At 37.2% G+C, this 21,787-nt stretch overlaps 1 protein-coding gene and 1 pseudogene across 6 annotated transcripts in view; one reads left to right on the top strand and one right to left on the bottom strand.

Moving 5' to 3' along the window:
- MGAT4C (MGAT4 family member C) overlaps nt 1-21,787 on the bottom strand; it is a 777,100-nt gene that overhangs the window by 409,832 nt on the left and 345,481 nt on the right. The gene's annotated exons all lie outside the window — the stretch shown is intronic.
- On the top strand, nt 14,923-15,301 carry LOC108396265 (large ribosomal subunit protein eL31-like; annotated as a pseudogene).

Here is a 21,787-nt window from a genome sequence, read left to right as displayed (position 1 = left end):
GTGCATCTAAAGCTTAGAGACAATTTAAAGGCTTAAATGTGGAGTGTGTGTGTGTGTGTGTGTGTGTGTGTGTGTGTGTGTGTGTGTGTGTGTGTGAGCGTGCGTGAGTGTCTAACACGTCAGAATGAGCACAGCCAATTAAACAGAAAAATGTAGAAGGAAAGAAACAATGAATATATCAGATCAGACTTATTTACATAATTAGTAAACTCCTATCAAGAGGGATGAGAGAAAGAGAAACAGATTATCAACATTAGGAATAAAGAGAGCACATAAATAAATATCATACAGACTAACTAGATAAAAGATTATAAAAACTTATGCCAATAATTAAAATCTTATATGAAATGGAAAAAATGCTTTAAAAAATCAAAACATAAAATTGATAAAAGAAAATAGAGAAGATATGAATAGACCATTATCTATTATGGAAATTATTCCATAAATTCCAATTATTCCACAAAGTAAACACCAAGCCTAAATTGTATGTAACTAGCCTTTTCAATTACAGTTAAACTTCCCAAAAGTTTGAGGAAAAAATAATCCCTCAGTTTCATGTAAACTCTTCAAGACATGAGGAAAATAGAATGCACTGTTTACTTCATTCAATGACAAATAGAAACTATTTGTCAAAACTGGATGCCCCATTATAAGAAATGAAAATCATAGGCCAGCATCTCATGTGTATATAAATATAAAAACCTCAAATAAATATTAGCAAATTGCATTCAGCAAAACATAAAAATAATAATAGGTCATAATGAAATTAGATTTACTCTTGGAATACAAACTTATCATTTGAAAAATAAACCATAGTCATCAAATTGAAACAATAAAAAGAGAAAATAATAGGATACTTATAATAGATGAAGAAAAGTCTTTTGATAACATGTAGATCTCTATTATGACAAATTATTTTTTAAACTTCAAAATATTAGGAATAGAAGATTCTTAATATGAAAAAAATCTATTTAGAAAAAAATAAGTTTTTGCAAACATCATACTTAATGTGAACTATTCAATACTCTTTCTTAACATCAGGAATGAGACAGTCATGTCCAGTTTGAGAGACAATTCTCCATAGAGGTTTTCAGGACTATTTTTTGATAGATATTTTTACTGTACAGTACCTAGAAAGGAGTTCTGAAACAGGTGCATACATTCACCAGATCTATGAAAAAGCCTCTATATTGTACAGTGGGACAGATGGTCTCTTCTCTTCAATAATGGAGCTTGTTTAGCTGTATATTCACATGGAAAAGAAAAAGAATTTTAATCTCTACATCATTCCCATACACAGAAATAAATTCCAGGTACAGTATATGGTATGTGAAAACTATTTTGAAAGAGAGAGAGGAAAGTTCTAAAAGATAACATAGGACAATCTTCATTAATTGGGGATGGGAAAAATGTCCTAATTAGGAAACAAAACACAATAATCATATGGGAAAAGACTGACAAGTTGGAGTTCATTAAAATTTAGATTAATCAGCGGAGCCAGGATGGCGGCGTGAGTAGAGCAGTGGAAATCTCCTCCCAAAAACACATAGAGCTATGAAAATATAACAAAGAAAAATCTTCCTAAAATAGAGACCAGAGGACACAGGACAACATCCAGACCACATCCACACCTGCAAGAACCCAGCGCCTTGCGAAGGGGGTAAGATACAAGCCCTGGCCTGGCGGGACCCGAGCGCCCCTCCCCCCAGCTCCCGGCGGGTGGAAAGAAACCGGAGCGGTTTTTTATTTTTTGGCGAGCGCTTTTTGGAAGTCTTAAAGGGACAGGCCCCCGTTGCTAGGGAGGCAGGGTGGTGGGACCGGTGAGCAGGTGCCTGGGACCGGCGGCTGAGGACAAAGAATATCCCGCGTTTCTCCCTGCGGGACCGGCGGGCGGGTGCCTGAGACCGGTGCCTGAGGACGGAGGAAATCGCGCGTTTTTCCCCTTTTCTTTTTCTCTTTTTGGCGAGCGCTTTTTGGAAGCCTAAAAGGGACAGGGACCCTGGTGCTAGGGAGGCAGGGCGGCGGGACTGGTGAGCGGGTGCCTGGGACCAGTGCCTGAGGACAAAGAATATCGAGCGTTCCTTCCCTGCGGGACCGGTGGGTGGGTGCTTTTTGGAAGCCTTGAAAGGACAGGGACCCTGGTGCTAGGGAGACAGGGCAGCAGGACCAGTGAGCAGGTGCCTGAGACCAGCACCTGAGGACAGAAAAAAAGAAAAAAAAAATCGCTTGTTTTTTCCTTTTTTTTTTTTTTTCTTTCTTTCTGTTCCCTCTCTCATTGTTGCTGTTGTTGTTTTGGTTTGGAGAGTGCTTTTTGGAAGTCTTAAAGGGGCAGGACAGGTCACTTAGACCAGAGGCAGGGAATCTGGGGATCTCTGGGCACCCTAATCCCCTGGGCAGCAGGGGGCACAGAGACCCCTTACGGATATAAAAAGCCTCCTGGCCGCTCCCCCTCCAAACGGGGCTCCACCATTTTGGAGGAACAGCCCCAGCCAGACCAAGCCCACAGCAACAGTGGAGATAAACCCCAAAGCAACTGGGCAGGAAGCAGAAGCCCTGTCTGCGCACAGCTGCCCAGAACAAGCAACTAGAGGTCGCTATTCTCCCAGGAAAAGGCTACAAACCAACAAGAAGGGAAGCTCTTTCAGCGGCCACTTGTACCAGCTCTGCAAACTATCTCTATCACCATGAAAAGGCAAAACTACAGGCAGACAAAGATCACAGAGACAACACCTGAGAAGGAGACAGACCTAACTAGTCCTCCTGAAAAAGAATTCAAAATAAAAATCATGAACATGCTGACAGAGATGCAGAGAAAAATGCAAGAGCAATGGGATGAGATGCAGAGAAAAATGCAAGAGCAGTGGGATGAAGTCCAGAAGGAGATCACAGATGTCAGGAAAGAGATCACAGAAGTGAAACAATCCCTGGAAGGATTTATAAGCAGAATGGATAAGATGCAAGAGGCCATTGAAGGAATAGAAGCCAGAGAACAGGAACGTATAGAAGCTAACATAGAGAGAGATAAAAGGATCTCCAGGAATGAAACAACACTAAGAGAAATATGTGACCAATACAAAAGGAATAACATTCGAATTATAGGGGTACCAGAAGAGGAAGAAAGAGGAAAAGGGATAGAAAGTCTCTTTGAAGAAATAATTGCTGAAAACTTCCCCAAACTGGGGGAGGAAATAATCGAACAGACCATGGAAGTACACAGAACCCCCAACAGAAAGGATCCAAGGAGGACAACACCAAGACACATAGTAATTAAAATGGCAAGGATCAAGGACAAGGAAAGAGTTTTAAAGGCAGCTAGAGAGAAAAAGGTCACCTATAAAGGAAAACCAATCAGGCTAACATCAGACTTCTCAACAGAAACCCTACAGGCCAGAAGAGAATGGCATGATATACTTAATGCAATGAAACAGAAGGGCCTTGAACCAAGGATACTGTATCCAGCACGACTATCATTTAAATATGATGGTGGGATTAAACAATTCCCAGACAAGCAAAAGCTGAGGGAATTTGCTTCCCACAAACCACCTCTACAGGGCATCCTACAGGGACTGCTCTAGATGGGAGCACCCCTAAAAAGAGCACAGAACAAAACACACAACATATGAAGAATGGAGGAGGAGGAATAAGAAGGGAGAGAAGAAAAGAATCTCCAGACAGTGTATATAACAGCTCAATAAGCGAGCTAAGTTAGGCAGTAAGATACTAAAGAAGCTAACCTTGAACCTTTGGTAACCACGAATCTAAAACCTGAAATGGCAATAAGTACAGATCTCTCAATAGTCACCCTAAATGTAAATGGACTTAATGCACCAATCAAAAGACATAGAGTAATAGAATGGATAAAAAAGCAAGACCCATCTATATGCTGCTTACAAGAAACTCACCTTAAACCCAAAGATAAGAATAGACTAAAAGTCAAGGGATGGAAAAACATATTTCAGGCAAACAACAGTGAGAAGAAAGCAGAGGTTGCAGTACTAATATCAGACAAAATAGACTTCAAAACAAAGAAAGTAACAAGAGATAAAGAAGGCCACTACATAATGATAAAGGGCTCAGTCCAACAAGAGGATATAACCATTCTAAATATATATGCACCCAATACAGGAGCACCAGCATATGTGAAGCAAATACTAACAGAACTAAAGAGGGAAATAGACTGCAATGCATTCATTGTAGGAGACTTCAACACACCACTCACCCCAAAGGATAGATACACCGGACAGAAAATAAGTAAAGACACACAGGCACTGAACAACACACTAGAACAGATGGACCTAATAGACATCTATAGAACTCTACATCCAAAAGCAACAGGATATACATTCTTCTCAAGTGCACATGGAACATTCTCCAGAATAGACCACATACTAGCTCACAAAAAGAGCCTCAGTAAATTCCAAAATATTGAAATTCTACCAACCAATTTTTCAGACCACAAAGGTATGAAAGTAGAAATAAATTCTACAAAGAAAACAAAAAGGCTCACAAACACATGGAGGCTTAACAACATGCTACTAAATAATCAATGGATCAATGAACAAATCAAAATAGAGATCAAGGAATATATAGAAACAAATGACAACAACAACACTAAGCCCCAACTTCTGTGGGATGCAGTGAAAGCAGTCTTAAGAGGAAAGTATATAGCAATCCAGGCACACTTGTAGAAGGAAGAACAATCCCAAATGAATAGTCTAACATCACAATTATTAAAACTGGAAAAAGAAGAACAAAGGAGGCCTAAAGTCAGTAGAAGGAGGGACATAATAAAGATCAGAGAAGAAATAAACAAAATTGAGAAGAATAAAACAATAGCAAAAATCAACGAAACCAAGAGCTGGTTCTTTGAAAAAATAAACAAAATAGATAAGCCTCTAGCCCAACTTATTAAGAGAAAAAGAGAGTCAACACAAATCAACATAATCAAAAATGAGAATGGAAAAATCACGACAGACTCCACAGAAATACAAAGAATTATTAAAGACTACTATGAAAACCTATATGCCAACAAGCTGGAAAACCTAGAAAAAATGGACAAATTCCTAGAAAAATACAACCTCCCAAGACTGACCAAGGAAGAAACACAAAAGTTAAACAAACCAATTACAAGCAAAGAAATTGAAACAGTAATCAAAAAACTACCCAAGAACAAAACCCCGGGGCCGGACGGATTTACCTCGGAATTTTATCAGACACACAGAGAAGACATAATACCCATTCTCCTTAAAGTGTTCCACAAAATAGAAGAAGAGGGAATACTCCCAAACTCATTCTATGAGGCCAACATCACCCTAATACCAAAACCAGGCAAAGACCCCACCAAAAAAGAAAATTACAGACCAATATCCCTGATGAATGTAGATGCAAAAATACTCAATAAAATATTAGCAAACAGAATTCAACAGTATATCAAAAGGATCATATACCATGACCAAGTGGGGTTCATCCCAGGGATGCAAGGATGGTACAATATTCGAAAATCCATCAACATCATCCACCACATCAACAAAAAGAAAGACAAAAACCACATGATCATTTCCATAGATGCTGAAAAAGCATTTGACAAAATTCAACATCCATTCATGATAAAAACTCTCAGCAAAATGGGAATAGAAGGCAAGTACCTCAACATAATAAAGGCCATATATGATAAACCCACAGCCAGCATTATACTGAACAGTGAGAAGCTGAAAGCATTTCCTCTGAGATCGGGAACCAGACAGGGATGCCCACTCTCCCCACTGTTATTTAACATAGTACTGGAGGTCCTAGCCACGGCAATCAGACAAAACAAAGAAATACAAGGAATCCAGATTGGTAAAGAAGAAGTTAAACTGTCACTATTTGCAGATGATATGATACTGTACATAAAAAACCCTAAAGACTCCACTCCAAAACTACTAGAACTGATATCGGAATACAGCAAAGTTGCAGGATACAAAATTAACACACAGAAATCTGTAGCTTTCCTATACACTAACAATGAATCAATAGAAAGAGAAATCAGGAAAATAATTCCATTCACCATTGCATCAAAAAGAATAAAATACCTAGGAATAAACCTAACCAAAGAAGTGAAAGACTTATACTCTGAAAACTACAAGTCACTCTTAAGAGAAATTAAAGGGGACACTATTAAATGGGAACTCATCCCATGCTCATGGCTAGGAAGAATTAATATCGTCAAAATGGCCATCCTGCCCAAAGCAATATACAGATTTGATGTAATCCCTCTCAAATTACCAGCAACATTCTTCAATAAATTGGAACAAATAATTCAAAAATTCATATTTAAACAACAAAGACCCCGAATAGCCAAAGCAATCCTGAAAAAGAAGAATAAAGTAGGGGGGATCTCACTCCCCAACTTCAAGCTCTACTACAAAGCCATAGTAATCAAGACAATTTGGTACTGGCACAAGAACAGAGCCACAGACCAGTGGAACAGATTAGAGACCCCAGAAATTAACCCAAACATATATGGTCAATAAATATTTGATAAAGGAGCCATGGACATACAATGGCAAAATGACAGTCTCTTCAACAGATGGTGCTGGCAAAACTGGACAGCTACATGTAGGAGAATGAAACTGGACCGTTGTCTAACCCCATATACAAAGGTAAACTCAAAATGGATCAAAGACCTGAATGTAAGTCATGAAACCATTAAACTCTTGGAAAAAAACATAGGCAAAAACCTCTTAGACATAAACATGAGTGATCTCTTCTTGAACATATCTCCCCGGGCAAGGAAAACAATAGCAAAAATGAGCAAGTGGGACTACATTAAGCTGAAAAGCTTCTGTACAGCGAAAGACACCATCAATAGAACAAAAAGGAACCCTACAGTGTGGGAGAATATATTTGAAAATGACAGATCCGATAAAGGCTTGATGTCCAGAATATATAAAGAGCTCACACGCCTCAACAAACAAAAAACAAATAACCCAATTAAAAAATGGGCAGAGGAACTGAACAGACAGTTCTCCAAAAAAGAAATACAGATGGCCAAGAGACACATGAAAAGATGCTCCACATCGCTAATTATCAGAGAAATGCAAATTAAAACTACAATGAGGTATCACCTCACACCAGTAAGGATAGCTGCCATCCAAAAGACAAACAACAACAAATGTTGGCGAGGCTGTGGAGAAAGGGGAACCCTCCTACACTGCTGGTGGGAATGTAAATTAGTTCAACCATTGTGGAAAGCAGTATGGAGTTGCATCAAAATGCTCAAAACAGACCTACCATTTGACCCAGGAATTCCACTCCTAGGAATTTACCCTAAGAACGCAGCAATCAAGTTTGAGAAAGAAAGATGCACTCCTATGTTTATCGCAGCACTATTTACAATAGCCAAGAATTGGAAGCAACCTAAATGTCCATCGGTAGATGAATGGATAAAGAAGATGTGGTACATATACACAATGGAATACTACTCAGCCATAAGAAGTGGAAAAATCCAACCATTTGCAGCAACATGGATGGAGCTGGAGAGTATTATGCTCAGTGAAATAAGCCAAGCGGAGAAAGAGAAATACCAAATGATTTCACTCATCTGAGGAGTATAGGAACAAAGGAAAAACTGCAGGAACAAAACAGCAGCAGAATTACAGAACCCAAAAATGGACTAACAGGTACCAAAGGGAAAGGAACTGGGGAGGATGGGTGGGCAGGGAGGGATAAGGGGGGGTGAAGAAGAAGGGAGGTATTAAGATTAGCATGCATGGGGGGAGGGAGAAAGGGGAGGGTGGGCTGCACAACACAGAGAGGACAAGTAGTGACTCTACAACATTTTGCTAAGCTGAGGGACAGTAACCGTAATGTGGTTGTTAGGGGTGACCTGATATAGGGGAGAGCATAGTAAACATAGTATTCTTCATGTAAGTGTAGATTAAAAATTAAAAAAAAAAAAAAAAGAAAGAAAGAAAGAAAAGGGGGATTACTCCTTAACAGGATAAAACTATTGGTAAATCAAAGATCAACGCATGCTTTAAATATCCTTAATGTTGATCACTTAAAGGGTGTCAGATGATCAGCTATGGAGGTACTCTTTTCTGATAATATTCCTTTCTCTTAATTAAAAAAAAAAAAAAAAAAAAGCAGTTACTGTGTGCTGACCTCCAATGAGTTCTGCACAGTGGTATAGAGGGCATGTCAAAGTGTGGGCAAAGGGTCTGTTTGTTTCTATGCAGAAGATCAAGGCCTAGCTTGGATACCCAGAAAATGAACTAAGATACGATATGAGGAGGAGCTTCCGGCATCAGCACTCTCTGGAGGACTCGTGCCGGGGGATGATCATCAAAAAGCCTCCACAGGGATCCGGACGATGCTGCGGTTGTGGCTGCATCCAGCCCACCGTCTCCTGGACTTGCCATAGGAATGAGGAGGGAGATGTCTAGGCTGGCATGTGCGTACAGTGAGACAACGAATTTGACCGGATCTGTACTGTTGGAACTCAACCAGGAGTTGGGAGGGGTGCAAGTTGTAGCACTCCAAAATCTCATGACTATAGACTATCTATGGTTAAAAGAACATATGGGTGTGAACATATCCCAGAAATGGGCTGCTTTAATTTGTCTGATGGTTCAAGTACAGTTGGACAATATCCATCATATCATAGACTAATTTTCACAAATGCCTAGGGTGCCTAAATGGTTTTCTTGGCTTCACTGGAGATGGATGGTAATTATAGATTTGCTTTGTTTATGTCACCGTATTCCTATTATGTTAATATGTGTGTGCAAATTAGTTAGTAGTTTAAAACCCATACATACTTAAGGTACTATACAAGAAGATATGTCAAAGAAATAATCAATCCTCCCATGTTTCCTTCATATGCTACATCTATAGCTTTTCTTCTTCCTTCCTAATTACAACCCTTAAATAGAATTCGTGCCTCATATCGAATTTACCAAGTATCATAATTCCTCCAGGTGGTAAAGATACCTCGAGACAAGTGCTGGGCATAGAAGCCACAGGGCATAAATCTTCAAAGAAGTAAAAAGCTAACCTTTGCAAACAATATGGCTTCTCTCTCACTTACCAACTTTACATTTCCCTGTATGGCCCTGGAAGATGACTGGTTAGCCAGAGACGGGTAAGATTCCTCAAGGGAGGAACAACCTAAGACAGGCACAGTCGCAGGGGGGCCATCAGGTGAGAATTTGGGGATCAACAGAGGTGAGGCTCAGAACCTCACCCCCCCTGCTTTGAGAGAAATCTTCTGCATCCGTGGATGTCTTGCTGCCCTTGTCTAGCCTGGATTAATACTTAGTCCACAGGCACACACCTGATCATCTGATCATCTACATTTGCCTTCTTACAGCACTAAACTATGTTTTCTACCTTTATCTTGCATCTACCTACCACTTCAGCATTTTATTAAAAATAATAATAATAATAATAATAGGAGAAATGTGGGATCAACATATAAATCAAGTACAAAAATCAAACGAATATTCATATTTGACCTGATTGTTTATAGGTCATATTGCATGATCAAAACCGAAAGTTTCTGTGATGAATTCCCTTGTACTGTTCACCATGTAAGAATTTATTCACTATATAAGAATTCGTTCACCATGTAAGAACTTGTTCGTTATGCTTCAGAAGATTGGAGACTGACGAGAATTAGGCTTGAGATGGATTAATGATTGTACATTGAGCGTTGACCCCCCTATACTGAATTTTATTGTTGTTAACAACCATTTGATCAATAAATATGAGAGATGCCCTCTCAAAAAAAAAAAAAAAATTTAGATTAATCAAAGACACCATTAAATGGATAAAATATAATCTACACAAGATATCTCTCAATAGGTGAATGGATAAACAATTTATCATTTGCTAGATATGGAATATGATTGGGATAGAATATTATTCAACAATATAAGACAATGAACTACTAAATCACAAAAGACTAAGAGGGATCGTAAATGTTTATCGTTAAATGAAAGAAACCAGCCTGAAAAGGCTACATACTATATGATTCCAAGTGTATACCATCTGAAAAGGCAAAAGTTCTCAAAGATCAGTAGCTGCCGAAGGCTTGAGGGACGGAAGAAATAATCAATAGGTGGAACACATGGGATTTTTAGGGCAGTGAAACTATTCTGTGTGATACTGTAATGGCAGACACATGACATTATGCATTTCACAAAATCCATAGAACTGTACAATAAAGTGAACCCTAATGTAAACTATGAACTTGTCAACAATAGTACATCAATATTGGTTTGTCAACTGTAACAAGTGTATCACACTGCTGCGAGATACTGGTTAATAGGGAAAACTATGTATTTGGTTGGTAGAGAGAGGTATGATGGGAACTCTGTAGTTCTGCTCAATTTTCTAGGAAACCTAAAACTTCTCTAAAAAATAAAATATATTATATAAATGGACTAGCAAGTAAAATATATAAAGAACTCATGCCACAATTACAAAACTGAGGCATAGGGATAATGGGGTTTCATAAGGATAATAAGCAGGGAAGCCAGTATAAAAGTAAGTCAGTCTGAAACCAGAGTACAGTCTCTTAATTATTAGGATGTATTGTCTTTCTCTCCAGTAAGGGGTATACATTAATAGAAAGAAAATACACACATATGGAAGTAGCCTCATCTTTATTAATTAAAGGACACGATGCCTTTCCTATATATCTAGTCACACAGACAAGTAGACAAGTGACATACTCCCAATGCAGTGTGTGGCCCTTAGATTCTGAGTCCTCACTATGGGATTATGTCAAATCCTTAGAGAAACTAAATCTGAGTCCTTCTCATAGACTATTATGGCCCTATGGCTACTCTCCATTGTTTGGGGAAAACAGATTCTGGCTAGATGTTTCCCTTCGGGTCCAATGCAAGCAGATGCAATAATAGATTATCAAAGACAGTTTGTAGGCACTGGAGCCTTTCACACCTGTTATGTTGTAAACTGGAGGAGACTTTCAATAAAGCCCCAACATAATACCAAGAAAACTCCATAGACAAGGCTGAATTTAACATCCAATTTCCAAATGTGATTACGATACGCCACCTTGAATTAGACCAGATCACAGTACTACCCGGAATTCTATTCTTTTACAAACCAGAGCCAGCAAAAGAGCTGTCTGTCCAGAAATCCCACTCCTTTGTCCCTGAAAAATGTACTTTATATTCCCTCACAGAATATCTATCATAGCAACCACAGAGCACAGAATAGGGGATGCTAAATGATTAAACATACCTCACAAATTTTCTAACTATCAAAATTATTTAATATATTTAATAATGTTAATGAAGATCAGTAGTGGTCTGTCCCTTAATTAGAACATAGGTTCATTTGAATGTACTGGAGATGACCTTGGATTATGCAAGAAAGACATTTATTTCTCTATCATGTTAAATTTCACATATATGTAATTCAGACCTAGTAAGATAGCCCAAAGTTTTCTAAGATTCAGGTCCCTTTCTGATTTCTCTTTCATTATTCCTAGGGAGAAACCCTTGCACCAATGATCCAAGGTGGGATCCTGGGCATGAATTGAAATTTCAAGCAAAAGGCAGAAAAAGGAAAACTAAAATGTCATGTCACTTCCTCTCAATGAAATAATCCAGTATGTTTGACAAATGACTTTACCCTGGACATTAACTAAAAATTTGCCGCACAGTGACATCTAACTCCAAGAAGTTTGGTAAATATAATCTTTATTCTGGATGACCATGTATCTAGCAAAGGACCAGTTTTATTATCTTAGGTAGAGGGATAAACAGATTCTGTGGGAACCAGTACTGTCCATTATAGTTGTCATAATGCAATTCAGTGAGAAGCCACTTACTTCTAAGTCACTCCTCAAATAGAGTCACTCTTCCTGTCAGCAGGAATGTACTGTCACATACTAGATACAAATTGAAAGATAAACATTACAGAAAAATAGGTACATTGCAGTTTTGCTATATTTTGTTTTTAAATGTATATGTGAATGTTATATTTAAAGTCTTGGAAATTACAGAAAACAAATAACTGTTGGCAGAGATTGAGAATTCCTGGAAGAGGATCTGATTAAAGTGAAGAATATGTTGTGACTCTTAGACCAGGATCAGCAAAAGCTGAATGATTCAAACAACTAGAGCATTTTACAAAGATCACTTAGGAAAGAAAAGTAGATACTACTACAAACATCCTAACACCAATTCTATATTGGAGAGAATTAAACATTTATAATGGAAAACTTCAGTTTTTTCACTTGTAGTTGAGTTCATACAATTACAGTAGACTGGAAGTAATAGAAAGCCTAAGTCCCAAAGGATTAAGCACATAGATATATGCACTCCTTTTTTTTATCAAGAAGTCCAGAATTATAGTCTAGAAACTTCAAGATGTCATTAATATTCAGACTTCTTTTATTTCAGCTCAATCATCTTTGGCATGCAGGTCTCTGCTTCCTGGCTGAAAAATGGATATTGATTCTCAAGCATGACATTTGAGTTAGATTCAGGTAGAAAGAAGAAGTGTGGGTAAGGAAACGAGGGTAACATTTTCTTCTTCGGTTTATTAATGGTTATTATTCCAAAATGGATCAGTTAAAATTTTACTGACCAGAATTGTATAATACAGGCATCCAAGAAAAAAGGAAGCTTGAGAGACTGAAAATTAGAGGTATTCAAAGAAAAATGAGGTTGTCTTTGTTGCTGAGTGGCCAATGTGCAATGTCTGTTTAGTTACAAGTATTCTTTTTCAAGTTATTATTATAAGAACAGTCCTTAGTTACACTTATTTTCAATAAAATTTTTGTTTCTATGAATACTGACATTGAAGAATTTATCTTAGCTTTGTCAGAAAAACTCTGAACCAGTAAACCTCATCTGACAAATACAGTAAAGATTTTGTTACTGAAACTGGGCATGGCCTATTATTGTTAGTTAGTATCTGCTCACTAGCCACGTGCTGCACACATACACCATCATGAGCAGAGTATATTTCCCAGACCATAAACACTGAGCACTGTCATGTGACCTTTCTTTCACTTCATGCTGGGTGAAGTGTACTTTTCATGTGCTTTCACTTGAGGCTTGGACATCCGACTCACTTTGCCAGGTTCTTGGACTATTTACTCAAGAAAAATACCGAACTCTTGGTAAAAAAAAGGCAAACTCTATGATATTTTAATTTGTCCTCTTCTACCCACCCACTCCCCAGCTCCACGGTTGCTCTGAAAAACCAACAGTGTCATATTCACGGTCACTGTGAAACAGCCTGACGGTCCCTGGAGGGCATATAAAGGGCTTGAAGTCTCTAAAAACCAAATTTTGAGAGAACTGTCATTGTCTGACAAGTGGGAAGGGCGAGCTGGAAATGCAGGCGAAGGCACAGCTGTGAAGGGCCTGGCTGGGTGCTGAAGGCAGGAACCAACGCACAGAGCACTTGTAGTAGAGGTGGGGAGAATTCCTCGTGCAAGGCACGGAAGGGAATCTCTATTTAATTACTGGTTGACCACTATGCTAATGGACCAGAGACGTGTGAACACACAGGACAAAAAATACAGAGAACAGAATTAGCCCAATAAAGTTATTAAAGAGATGAAGAGCCCCAAGAGCAAAAACCGTATCAACAAAACCTGGGATGGAGGAATCTAATTGCCAGAGTTGCCACATGACATTATTTTAAAAGTCCAGTTTTCAATAAAAAATAATGAAACAAGAAAATATGGTACACACCTATGAAAGAAATAAACAGAAACTATCACTAAGGGAACAGACTTTAGAGTTACTAGAAACTAGCATTTACATAAGCTATTTAAATATGTTCACATAACTAAGAGAAACTATGTTTAATACTAAAGTGAAATATGAGAATGATGTCTCACCAAATTAAAAATAATTTGAAGAAATAAAATTATTAAAGAATGAACCAAATAGAAGTTATGGGTTTTAAAAGGACAGTAACAGAAATAAAATCACCGGAGGGGCTCAAAAGCAGATGTCAAGTGGCAGAAGAAATAATAAGTGTACCTTAGAGTAAGAGACTTGAGATGATATACAGGAGAAACAGAAAGACCCCAAAATTAATAGAAATAGTCTTGGCAACTTGTAAAACACTGCCAAGTTTATCAGTACATGCATAGCGGGATTCTCAGAGAGAGAGAGAGAAAATGGCAGAAAGAATAATTGTAGGTATAATAGTTGAAATATTACCAAATTTTCTCTTAAAAATCATTCATCTAAACATTCAAAGAGCTGAAAAAAATGCCAAGTAGGATAAACTTAAAGGAATCCCAAACTAGAATAATTGTACTTAAACTGTTTAAAGACAAAGAGAGAAGTGACTCATTGCATAAAGCGGTTAACAATATATTACTTTATTGCATACATTGTTGCTATAAAAATGTGTGGATAAAAAAATGGACATGAACTTAATGGCTTAAATATCTTATATCCTAAAAGTCAGAAATCTTAAACTGATTCACTTGATGAAATCAAGGTACCCACAGACCTGAATTTCTTCAGGAGGCTCTAGGGAAGAATCTGTTTTCTCGCCTTTCTCTCCTTTCAGAGGCCACTTGCATTTCTTGGGATCTGGCACCATTCCTTCATCTTCAAAGCCAGCAAATGAGCTGAAATCCTTCTCAGGCTTCTGCCTCTCTCTGACTTTCTATTTTCTGTCTCCCTCTTCCACTTATAAGGTCCTTAATGTGTATATTGGGCCCACACTATTAATGCTAGATAATCTCCCCATTTCAAGGTCAGATGATGAGAAATCTTTATTTCATCTACATGCTTAATTCCCTTTTCCCATATAACCTAACATATTCATGGATTCCAGAGATTAGCATGTGAACATCTTTGAAGGTTCATTAATCTTCATATCACAATTAATAAGTTTAAAAGCTGAGCTTTCTAACGCGGGCCCAGCAGAATGACTCCTGTAAAGAAGGGCGGCGAGAAGCAGGGCCGTTCTGTCATCAGCAAAGGAGTGTAGACCAGGGTCTACACCATCAACAGACACAGCACATCAGTGGAGTGGGTTTCAAGAAGTGTGCCCCTCGGGCAATCAAAGAGATCCAGAAATTTGCCAGAAGGAGAAGGGAACTCCAGGTGTGCACATTGACACCAGGCTCAATAAAGCGATCTGGGCCAAAGGAATAACGAATGTCCCACACCATATCCATGTGCGGTTGTCCAGAAAATGTAATGAGGATGAAGAATCCCTAAACAAGCTCTCTACTTTGGTTATCTATGCACCTGGAACCACCTTCAAAAATCTACAGTTACTGTGGATGAGAACAAATGGCTGATTGTCAAATAAAGTTATAAAACTGAAAAACAAAGAGATGAAAAGCTGATCTTTCATCTTAAGTCATAAACAGTCAGAAAGCAGGGAGATGACATATTCAAAGTACTGAAAGATGCAGCTATCAACCAAAAATTCTATTGCAGCAGAATTATCTTTCAAACATGGCCAAAAAATTATGATGTTCATGGTTAAACAAAAGCAGGGAAAATTCTTTGCTAGCAAACCTTTACTGTAAGACATTGATTTCCTTCTAGCAGAAAAGAAAGGAACTAAGACATATTCACAGGGTTCAGGGATTACAAAGTGGACATCTTTTATTTTGCCTCCCACAGAAGTAAATTTCTTCAACCTTATACAGTTTGTCTACAAACAACCCACAGGTAATATCATACTTAATGTTAAAAGACGGAGTTTTTCCTCTAAGATCAGGGATGAGACAAGGATGTCATCTCTCACCCATTTATTGAACAGTGAATGGGAGATTCTAGTTAGGTGCCCTGAGTTAGAAAAATAAATAAGAAGCACCCAGAATGAAAAGGAAGAAGTAAAACTATCTCTATTTCCAGAAAACATGGTCTTGTACATATAAAATAGTATGGAATACACAAAACATCATAAACACTCAGCAGTAAGTCCATCAAGTTAGCAAGATACAAGATCAATTTATAGGAATAAATTGTATTTCTATACATAACAAGAAAATAATCCAAAAATGTGAAATTAAGAAAAAAAATCCATGCTTAGGAATAAAATTAAGAAAAATAGTACAAGTCTTGTACACTAAAAACTGGAAGAATTGAAAGAATGTCTAAATAAATGGAAAAGCATTTCATGTTCATGGATCAGAAGACTTAATATTGTGAAAATGGCAATATTTTTCTAATTGATCTAAAGACTTTAACCAATTCCCATCAAAATCCTAGCCAGCTTTTTTCCTCCCTGCAAACTGACAAGCAGATCCTAAAATTCTCATAGGCATCAAGGGACCCAGAATAGCCAGAATAATCTTGAAAAAGAACAATGTTGGAAGACTCACACTACATGATTTTTAAACTTCCAGATCTACAATAATCAGGATGGTATGGTGTTTGCATTATGATAGACATATAGACCAATGGGATATAAGTTAGATTCCAGGTATAAAGCCTTAAACTTATAATCAATTGATTTTTTATGAGGGTGCCATGATAACTCAATCTTTTCAACAAATAGCAGTGGAACAACTATGAATACACACATGCAAAAAATGCAGTTGGACTTCAAAACAAAAATCAAAACAAAACAAAAGCTTAAAATAAACCATAGATCTAAATATAAGAACTAAAATTATTCAAAAATTACATTAAAATGAGTAAATCTTGACTTCAGATTAGGCAATTGTTTCAGTATGACAGCAGAAATGTAAGCAATTAAGAATACATAAATTAGACTTTATCAAATCATAAACGATTGTGCTTCAATGGATAGCATGATGGAAGGGAAAACACAAGTCATAAAATGAAAGAAATATTTGCAAATCATGTATCTGATAAAGGACTTATATCCAGATATATAAAGAACAATTTCAATTTAAGAGGAAAAAGACAAATAATCCCCCAAATGGGAAAATACTTAGACATTTCTCCCAAGGCCATGTACAAAATGGCCAATAAGTCCATGAAAAGATGCTCAGCCTTATTAGTCATCGAAGAGATACAAATCAAACTACAATGAGATACTACTTCTCACCCATTAGGATAGCTAAATTCAAAAATATGGACAATCACAAGAGTTGACAAGGACGTGGATCAATTGAAACTCTCATATCTTGCTAGTGGCAATCTAAAATGGTGCAGCCATTTAGAAAAAGAATTTGGCATTTTTCCCAAAAAGTTAAACACAGAGGTTCCAGATGCTCTTTTTGACAATGATGAAAATGCTCTGGAATCAGATTGTGGTGATGGCTACATAACTCTGTGAATTTGCTAAAGGCCACCAAATTGACCATTTTGAATGAGTGAACTTTAAGGTATATGAATTACATCTCAATAAAAGTGAATCTATATTCAGTTTATGACACATGTATATTTAACTCAAAACAAAACATCAGTCCTAACCTGAAGTTGAAGCAAAACTTTAAGAAGAAAATGCAGGAGAAAATATTGTTATCCTTGGTATTGCAGCCACTCTAAAGAATCAGAACATACCTCACTCAAAATCTGGTTCAAGTATGAAGACTGATCACCCCCACCCCGCCACATAATCTAGAATGTATGAAGGAATTATTTGATCATATAGTGAGATTTTGGGAGAAAGCAGGACAATTTTGCTGAAAACAGTTTGAAAAAGTAGGCAAAAGACAGAGGTGACTTCATTGTACTGACAATTTCATGCTATTTCTGAGGAAGGGAATTGTATGCCCTTTAGTATTTAATAACCCTATTATATGTAATACTTGCCTTTCTAGGAAATGGAAATGTTCAACAGATTTATACATTATTTATTTCTAGGTATTTATGTCAAATAAGAGTACACAATATTAAAATGTAATTTCTCTTTAGCCTAGAAAGTTTGTTGGAAATATAATTATTTTGTACTGCTCTTGGTTAGTATTACATTGTTTTTCATTTTGCTGATGACTGGTAGAAAATTAATTTCATCAACAATTTAAACTTCCACAAAGATGAAAAGAAACACAAGTGTTACTGTGGGAATTACAAATTTTGTCATTCTTAGAGAAATGTAACAAATCATTCACACTTGGTCTCTAATATTGTCTCAATGATTTAAGATTGGTGGATACTTCAGCCTTTTTATTCATATGTTTATTTTCCTTTCATCACTCACTTAACCCTTTACTGACAAACCCTTTACTTTACAATCAACTTTTGACAGTTGGTAGTGGAAGCTATTACATCAAAGTAAAATGAACATTAAACATTAATTAGTAGTACAAGCAATTTCAAAGGAAAAGATAAAATTCTCTTCCAGTTTGACACAGACAAAGAGATAGGTGTTAATTTAATATAGCAAACAAACGGTTTTCCTTTTCCTCCTCCTTTGGGATGCCCGGATTGTGATCTGAAGTGACAAGTTGGTATATTAAAATATCAACATGCGCTTGGCCCCATAAATACCTTTCCACAGTAGCAATTCTAGATTATGTGCTTGATGAGAAAAGTCACCTCTCATAAAGTGTGCGTACAGTTGAATAAAGTCTATTTGGAAAAAAAAATGCCATTGCTATGTTTGGATAGAAAAAAACTCCCTTACATCTGGAAACCATACCATTATGCAAGCAGGAGTGAGCACCAGGGTGAGCAGTCAACCTTCTCCTGTCCCTCCAGGGACACTGTAGGTGATGTAATATGCTCCTTGGCAACTAGGGCCTTGCCTTTCCAATCTGTATTTCCAAACACTCAGATTTGCTCCAAAATGTGGTAGAAACCATCTTCCTTTAAGAGTAGATTTAAGGACGATGAGCCAATGACTCACCACTCGGCATCAAGTCAGCCGCCCTACTAACGTGCTCTTCCAGAATTCCTCAGTCCAGATGCCCATCACTTGTGATGTCTGCGATCCTTCCGCCACTTTGCCTCCTAGGGCCACTAACTTGGTGCCTTTTGTACCCTTCTATGGCAGAGTCTTCCAAATTTAAGGTCATATATGTTTATGTACACAGTGCCTCGCATTGTTTTTGGGATATATATTGAGTTACATAGCTGCCTATTTAAATACTCCTTTCCTGTAGAACTGGTCATTACTCTGATGTCTCCGTAATTTTTATGGCTAGAGACCTGTCCTGAAACCTAAACTTTTAAAAATTCCTGGTATCAGTGACCAACTGTCACTTTTACCTAATAATCTAGATTTCTCTATATTGTCCTATTTTTGATGGCCTTAGGATTTGCATAGACTCTTGTTTCTTTCCTAACTCTACCCTAGTAGATGTGCCAGTAGCCAAGTTATTTCATTAATGATGAACTAATGGTATACTATGCATTCCTTAGGAATAAATAAAATAAATATATCCCTAAGGAATAAATAGTATGCTTTTAGAAAGAACACTGGCTTTCGGGAAACTCAGTGAACTAAATAATACTCATTTGTTATATCCTTTGATTTCCTAAATTCTACTTCTCTAGAAGGTTAAATACTTAAATGTATGTGATAGTCATTTCAAAGCATTTATTTGAGCATATATTAGTTCACCAAGATTCTCATCTATCAACAGGCAATTAAGTAGACTGATAAGTTTCACACAACATAAACATTTTGCTCAATTTTCCCCTTTCAAGGACTTCATCTCTAGGATTCCTCTGAAAGAAGTTGTTGTTAAAGGTTTCAAAATGACTTCTTTTTCAATCCTTTTGTAGAAAATAATATGCACTTTATGAGGGATAAGACCATGCTTAATAGGATAACATACAGCAGCTAGTATATGTTCCATAAATATTTCTTACACCAATAAAAGCAGCCAACTCCTATATATAATGAATACATGAAAATTTGTAAATGTCCAGTCTCTTAATTTCTGAAATCTGTTGAATGCTATTAAGCATTGCAATAGCAACCCCTGCCATTATTTCAAAAAAGAAAGAGTGACCTTTCAAGGGTTCAGGGAAGAAATAAACATATTTAAAGAGTAGAGCAATTGAAAATGAATTTGTATTTGTGTCATATCAAATAGCTTAAGCAACACTGGTTTTCTTCAAAACTGTATCATAAACTAATATATGAGAATCCTACTGCCAATTTAAGGAAAGGTGCCAGTAAGTGTGATCTGTCCAGGTTCCCCCTACTTTTAAAACTCCAAATTAGATTATTCAAATGTACTCTCACAAAGGTTACCCCTGGAAACCACTCTTAGGCTTCCTGGGGTACAGAATAGCCTGGCTGCTGACTGGCTGTAGCCTCGGGGAATGTCACACCGAAGCACAGCAGTCTCCGTGACTACCAATTTGCTTCCCAGTATGATGTGAGGCATTGCCTGGGGTCATTAATGCCATATTTGGTAAAGAGCTTCACTGTTTACTGTTTACCTTTTCCTTCATTCACAGTCAAGACAATGAAGACTGCCAATTACAGGTTTAACATTTAACTCTCAAGTTTAAGGTTCTTACATTAAAGACAGTTTTCTTTCAGACTTTCTTCCCCATTCAGTTATGGATTCATAGAACTCAGGACAGCTTTTTTTTTTCCCCTTTTTTTACAGATTTGTCCCTTCAGTTAGTATAGGCAAAATGTTCTTTTCGTTCTATCATTTCATTATTTATTTTTAATATTTCCTAAATTGAATATTTCAGGTAACGTTTTATCACGAGTTTTATCCTTACAGCTTTTGTTAACAGCTCATACTTTAAAATTAAGAGAAATAACAAATTTTCTGATAAATATGATATTCATAGTGCCTTGGCCTTACTAGTAATGGAACTTGGACACTGGCTTGATAGACTGGTTAATGGATTGTTCAACCCTATGGAATGGTACAGGGAGGGGTCTTTCTCCCCCCCTCCACTCCCCCCCCACCCCCCACCCCCGCGCCTCCAGAGCACACAGACAAGGAATACAAAGCAAGATAGGAAGGCTAGAGGGGTTTTGTTTAGCAAGGAGAAAGTACACTCTCCAAGAGACACCAGGCAGCCTGAGACTTCAGGACCAGCCCTGTTTACCTGAGTACTTGTTTTATGAGACAATGTGAGGTGTGGGTTAAGGTGGGGTTACTTGATTGACAGGTTCAGATCATATAACTGCTCTGGCTCTGTGCATGCTCTTACCCATAATGCATACAGAAAGACCCATGGGTGGGGTGGAATCTAACGAGTATGTGAATAGGATAAGGTCATTCTCATTTTAGGCAAAGAGTATAAACCCACCTACAAAGCAACCGGCTTCCACCTCTCCCTTTCTGCTCCTCATATCTTACTAACTGCCTACTCTAACAGAATCATCTAATTGGTGAATGGCAATTTCAAACTAATTTTCTTAATACCTGAACTTCTATTTAAAAGTAATAATTGCAGTCAAGATATCACAGTTATTTTTATTGGTTCCTTAGCCAGAAAAAATAGGATTATATTTTAGCCGTTTAATATGTGACTGAAGTTCTTATATTTTAGATGAAAGTAAGGGGAAAAAGAAACTACAAAATATATTTAGGGGAATGGAACTGCAATAATTAGCACTAATAATGGTAAATTTATTAGATAACCTATAGATTCAGTCATGGAACAGCTTAATAAGTTACAGGTAATCTGTCTAGCAAAATGCTCATAACTTTAAGAGCTCAGCTATTTAAATATTTGAAAGTTTGGGCAATAGTATTGATCCTGTAACTAGACATCAAGCACAGTTCTGATAAGGCTGCATTATAAAGGCTAGCTATCCTTGGACTGCTATACTGTATGTATATGAATGGCATTATGTATAAATATTTTTATAAACTTATAAACACTCTTTATAAACAACTTTACAATCTTGTCTCATTGCTTGAATGTCATTATATTTC

Source organism: Manis javanica, chromosome 10, assembly GCF_040802235.1.
Source record: "Manis javanica isolate MJ-LG chromosome 10, MJ_LKY, whole genome shotgun sequence".
In the NCBI taxonomy this organism is placed as follows: domain Eukaryota; kingdom Metazoa; phylum Chordata; class Mammalia; order Pholidota; family Manidae; genus Manis; species Manis javanica.
The sequence above is the reverse complement of the archived record's forward strand: the minus strand, read 5'-3'. Positions and strand labels throughout refer to the sequence as shown.